The following is a 6,011-nucleotide window of genomic DNA, read 5'->3' on the forward strand; positions in this document are numbered from 1 at the left end:
TTTGCAATGTGCTCAAAGTCTTCCAAGCAAATGTGATTTCTGGGCAAATGCCTTGGTCTGTTGAACTTACTAGACTTTGGCAAATTGCTATTTAAGAAAAGGATCAGGGCATGGTGGAAGAAGGCGGATTTTTTCCTGACTCAGCAAATAGCAATGCTTTGGAGGAAAAGAGAGTGAGGTAGGCAGAGACCCATCATTAGCAGACTAAATAATGGAAAATGGTAGTTAACCAAATTTATGAACCCTTTCATCCATTACTGGTCTTAAAAAACTATTTTTCTGACAGCCATAGGTGATGTGACCTGGGATGTAGAGGCCGGAGGGAATGCTTTCCCATGGTGCTGGTTTAGCTTAGGAGCAGTGTCTGAGTCTTAGCATGTAGTGTGCGTGCTAAGAAATAACCAGCACCTGCTCAAAAATGACAAGGCCAGAGAAGGGAAATTTAGGCAGAATTCCCAAATTATTTCAGTCTATTAAATACATGCTTTGAAAAGCTCAAGCTTCAGCAGTGATGTTTACACATGTACAGTCCTTAGCCTCTGCTGACTAATTATGATTCTACCTATGTTGTACTTGGCAAGCAGACAGCATTTGTTCAAGGGGGCTCTTGCCAGCTGTGCTGGTGAAAGTGCTTTTCAATAAGATTCCAATTAAATGCTTTATTAATATTTATTATTCACTGGTTGTTGTTGGTAACATACATTTGCCCAGGAGAGCTCGAATGAAATGCAGCAAGGTGTTACTTGCTGGGGAGGGGAAGAAAATGATTCTTTAGTTGTTTGTGTTCACTGCGTGGTGTGTAAGTGCTGATACAGATCCAATGTGAGAATGACAAGGGTCTCCGTTCAGTAAATTCCCCACCCAGGACCTGGTGTAGTGTAGCTGGCAGGCTCTGGTGAAAATGCAGCCACCTGCATGTTTGTTCAGCAGCAAGGTGGGCAGCAGGGCTGGCATGGGTTTAGTTCTGTCAATGTTTTACATAAAGCAAGTATTTCCAAAGGCAATTCTCAGAAACTGGAAACTGAGGGCACTTTGGGCAATGCATGTTCCTCTTGGTCCAGTGCTGTGCTGTGAGAAGCATCAGCCTCCTCTGAGACTAATGAAAAAGATTAATTTGGCTTGGCCTTTCAGTCACAGTAGTTCCCAAATGTAGTGAATGGAGTGTGAAACGTGAGCAGTAAAATACATCTGGAAGCCCTCTGAATTGGACACAGACTTGAGTGAATGACTGTCAGTTTGTGTGGGACTCTTGATGCACAGACGCCAATAGCATGGTCACAAGCCCAGGGGACAGATGGGTTTAAAGCATTTCCCATATCAAAGTTTTAAATGAACGCAACCTCCTTCCCCCTATTGTAGTTGATTATACCAAGCATGTTTTTCAAACATCTCAGTTAAGTAATTTCCATCAGCCAAACTCCACTTGAGTTAACACAATAGTATGTTTTTATTAAAGTGTGAATTGTTCCTTTTCATTAATATTTCTGTATAAAATCATTGTGGACTTGGAGCAAACTCCCTTCTCTTCGCTATCAGGAGTGAGTGTGAGAGAAAGGCAAGAAAGAGTTAAAAGCTTCCTGACGTGAAATTTGACAATCCAAGTCTTTGAATTAAATGCCTGAAATGCTGGATTTGGACACCTCCCTGGGGCCATCCCATCAGTCTTTAAGCATATAGCATATCTTTTTCTCTCTGAAAATCAAACTTCTGACCTGCAAGCCAGACCTTTTGATTTATATCAATTATGCCACTTCCGCACATGAGGGTTTTTTGAACAGTCAATGCATTTGTTGCGCATTTGTATTAATCTCTTTTAATGTATTGTGGTTCTGTTTCTGTTGTTATGCTAATGCCAGCTGAGAGTAATTCCAGGGGAGTTAAGCTAGGATGAAGCTGTTGTAAAGACAAAAAGAATTATTCCATTTCTCTTCAGGATTGATTATTTTTCCTGTGCATCTGAGCGTTTATGAATGATTGTCAATTCTGAACCACGTTTTTCTTCCCCAGGACTTAAGAAAAGAACTTAATGAGATGAATTGCTCTCTGCAAGGTACACAAAGCTTGTATTTTAAGGCAGAATAGGCTGCTATTTAGTAAAAAACAAGTCAGCATTTCTTGGGGATGGTTCAGGTTTACCCCCTTGTTTGTGTTAAACTTTGCTATGCTTCACATTTTGTTTGTGAGTTCTTTTATAAATAAGATTCCTAGCTGGGAGTGTTGCTTCTACTGCTACATACTGATAACCAAACCACCTTGACACTGCAGGTTAAACCAGGTCCACAGTTGGTGCACATTGATATCTTTTTACTTAGTCCTATTGGTCTTAATTGATAGGACTTACTTATATGCATGGGGAGATTTTTTCATATGATTAAAACCCAGTGATATTGGTGCATTCAAAATATTGGTATTCATTTACAGAAACAGATTTGACTAATAAACATTGATTTTTTTTCATGCATTTAAATAATTTTTAGAATGTCTGAGCACAGTTATAATGATATACTCTTTAAAATTAAACATTAATTTCATGTTTAGACTTAAATAAAAGTAGTAGTGTTTGATTTAGAAAAGCTTGAGGCAGTGATTCCATTTCAGACTTTTAGGGCTCAATTCTGCTTGTGACAGTTGAGGAGCCACTACAGAGAGTGTTACAAGTTTTGTCTATTAAACTGACACAAGTTGGCATAACAGGGGAAGTGAGTTGGTGGTGGGTTATCTGAATCTGGTTAAAACACTTTTAAATTTTTGTTCCAGGAAAATATTCTGGAACTGACTTGGGTCGGAGGCAAAATGAGACAATGTGCAAGGTCACTTGCCTGGCGTGGAGGGCATGTCGTGCCGTGGTCAAGGGTTGGAGGAACCCAACCCAACCCAGCCAGTAATGAGGCAGACTTTCAACCACAGGAAGATTTGCCTTTCAGGCAGGGTTTTACCAGATGCTTATAAAGTAGATTTGCAACTCTTGTCATGCATCAGGGCATGGCATGTGAGCCTGCACTTGGCCCCTTGTCTTGACACAACGTCTGAGAGTGGCTGGAATAGAAATGAGAACATAATTTGCTGAGATGGCGCATGTTTTCATTAATATGTAATCTTGCACCTTATAATAGGATAGATAGCAGTTTCAGCATTGAGCCTCATATACAGTGGGGTAGGCACAGTGAAAATTAATTTTTTTTCATTATCTTGAATGGTAAACCCATCTGCCAGATACAGAGTGGTGCTGAACATTGCTTGCTCCATTTTTTTGTGAGGAAACTAATTAAAAGATTATAGCTTCTGTGTTTAATAGTTGTTCAAAATACATTGGTGGCCATTCTGCTTGCCATTCAAATTTCATCATGTTGCAAGCAGCAAAGGGAAAGCATGCTGACACTTCGCTCTCTTTGGGATTCACTTCAACTCATTCGCTTTCTAATCTGATCTCCCAGGATATCAAATGAGGGCTTCTGTTTGTTAATGAATGCCCAATGTTAAATGAAAGTTAAATGAAACCCAATATCCAGCAGTGATCAGGTTTACTTTGTGCAAGGCCCTGCTGGCAGTGCCCCCGAGAACTCATGTTTGATGTCCAAAGGAGAACCGACTTCTTCAGTTGTGTGTAAGGGAAACAGTTCTGGCTGTTCTGGCTGTTCTCTCTTCAGTGGTTGAATTGACAAGTCATTGTTTCTGTGTGATATTTGTAAATAAACCCTCTTAACAAGGGTGCTGAGAAACACTTACTGTTAACACATCCCACGCTGTCCAGCTGGAGTGGGAGTTTCTACCCACAGCAAACTTAGGTTGATCTCTTTAAAACCAGCACCCTGGTATCTGGGATCCCTGTTTTACTCTTGCCACTAAGTGAGACTTTGATTTGATTTGCACTGTATTGCAATTCTAGCAAAAATTTGCTCTGTCCTAAGAACATGAGAATTAAACTTTACTTGGCATCTTCAAAGAATTTTGCCTTAAATAGTAATAGCTCAGCTGTGGTTCACAATTAGAAGTGAAGTAGCGGGCTGCACCTCTCATACCTACCATCCTGACTTTTAAGCTACAGTTTCCCTACGTAGTTTAAGCTCCTTTTCCCCTTGTAGGTGATGTTGCTGGGACAGAGGAGGGAGCTGCAGCTGGCAGAAACCTGAATGTGCAGAGCCCATCTGATCAGTGGTCTTCACCAATTTCAGATAGTCTAAGTAAACTGCTCAAGAAACTAGGTCCAAGACCTGCAAAACCCAGGCAGACCATATTAGGAATGGTGATCTAGCACTGAACATGCTTCCGCAAGAATCCCCTTCCATTAAGAGGATTTAATTGCAGTCCCAATGAACATTAGCTGCAGCAGAGATTAAACTCTACCCATAAAGTATCGACATAAACTGTTACTTTCTGTGTCTTCTTGTTAACTCCTCGTCAATGAAGGCCAACTGGCGGCCTCATGAGGTGAGTACCTTGCATGTTGAGTGCTATTTATTTGCAAGAACTGTGAAGTAGAGAGGTTAATATTTCGTCTTAAATTTCTAAGTGCAGGTATTTAATTATACATTGCAGCCTGGATAGCAAACAAGCCATCTGTCATGAACTGCACATTTTAGCAAATAATTGTAAAATGTAAGAGGTCCAGTACTTTAAAATTGGCTGTCTCTTGTTGACTTGCTTGACAGCTGAGAGGAGATCTCCACTCTTCTTTCAGTGCTGTATTCTTCACTGCAGTGATTAATCCTCCTTCTATTCAAATGGATGTTCCTTCATTTTGTAAGTTCTCACCTTTTTTCCTCTGCTTATATAGGAAAGTAACTTACTAGCATTAACAATTTGGGAACAAAGACTTTGGAAACCTGCTTTTGAAATGAAATATTAACAAATGATCTTCCTTCTATAAATGTGTAAGAAAATGTTTCAAAATTCAGAATTATTTCTGCTTTATCTGGCCCTTGCATGAAGAAATTACTGTTGTCCTGCAGTTTCACCAGCTGCACTTTTGTAACATGTGGGGTTGTTAGGGGACCTAACAAAACTAAAATATGAATCATGCCTATGACTTTGTGTATTAGGTATGATATTTTTCTTACTGGAATTAAATTATATCTTGATTTCTGTATTTTCTACTGCTTGATAATAATAAAAAAAAAATCATGAACTGCCCCTTGGTGCCCCTTTGGGCATAGCCCCTAGCTTCAATTACTTCATTTGAAGATCACTATAGAAATGCTCTTTGCAATGTTAGTCCCATGCTTCTGGGAGCAGTTAATCTCCCTTGAAAACAATAGAGCTGTCTTAGGATAAATTGGAGAGCAACTGGTTGCAAACCTGTTGCAAATTTTGTTCAGAAAGAATAGTTTTATATCTTGATCTGTTTGGCTTGGCATATATACCTTTCTAATGAGAGCAGTTTTATTGATAATAAAAGCATTATTTAAGCAAAACTGACAGTATTTTAAGAACCCATGACAACTGATCCCAGTAAAACTAGGAGTTAAATTGGATTCAGAACAGAGATCATACTGAATGAGCCGTTGATACTGAATTCTTTACTTTTTTTTTTTGATCCAGCTCGGTGTTCACTTGAGATGATTCACTCTTCCAGTGAGTTCCTTCCAGGAAGGATTCCCCACAATCCTCAGAATTTTGCTCTTTCTCTGTACTGTTAAAGTTGTTTCTGTTATTACAGTCTTTTTTTTTGGCTGAGATCCTCTTTGATTCCTCCTGAAGGATCCTTTTAGAAAAGGAAATGCAAGAGCAAAGCTGCTTATTACTGATGTTCACAAAGACAATTACTCTAGTAATTCTTTACTTCCAAAAAAATTTTTGAGATTATATGAAATGCAGATTTTCATCTTTTCAACCAAGGAGTTTGAGGACTTGTTAATGAGGTCAGAAGTAGTGCAGCTGTTGCTAAAATGTGTTTTGTTTTCAAACCTTTACACTGGTTTATGGCAAAGCTTAGATGAGGCTTTGTGTGAAGGCTTAATAAGAACTTGGAAAATGGTGTTTGGTAAGCTGACAGGCATAAGACAGTCTTTCCT

This window comes from Haliaeetus leucocephalus, unplaced genomic scaffold (genome assembly GCF_000737465.1).
Source record: "Haliaeetus leucocephalus isolate CR32 unplaced genomic scaffold, Haliaeetus_leucocephalus-4.0 Scaffold295, whole genome shotgun sequence".
Lineage (NCBI taxonomy): Eukaryota > Metazoa > Chordata > Aves > Accipitriformes > Accipitridae > Haliaeetus > Haliaeetus leucocephalus.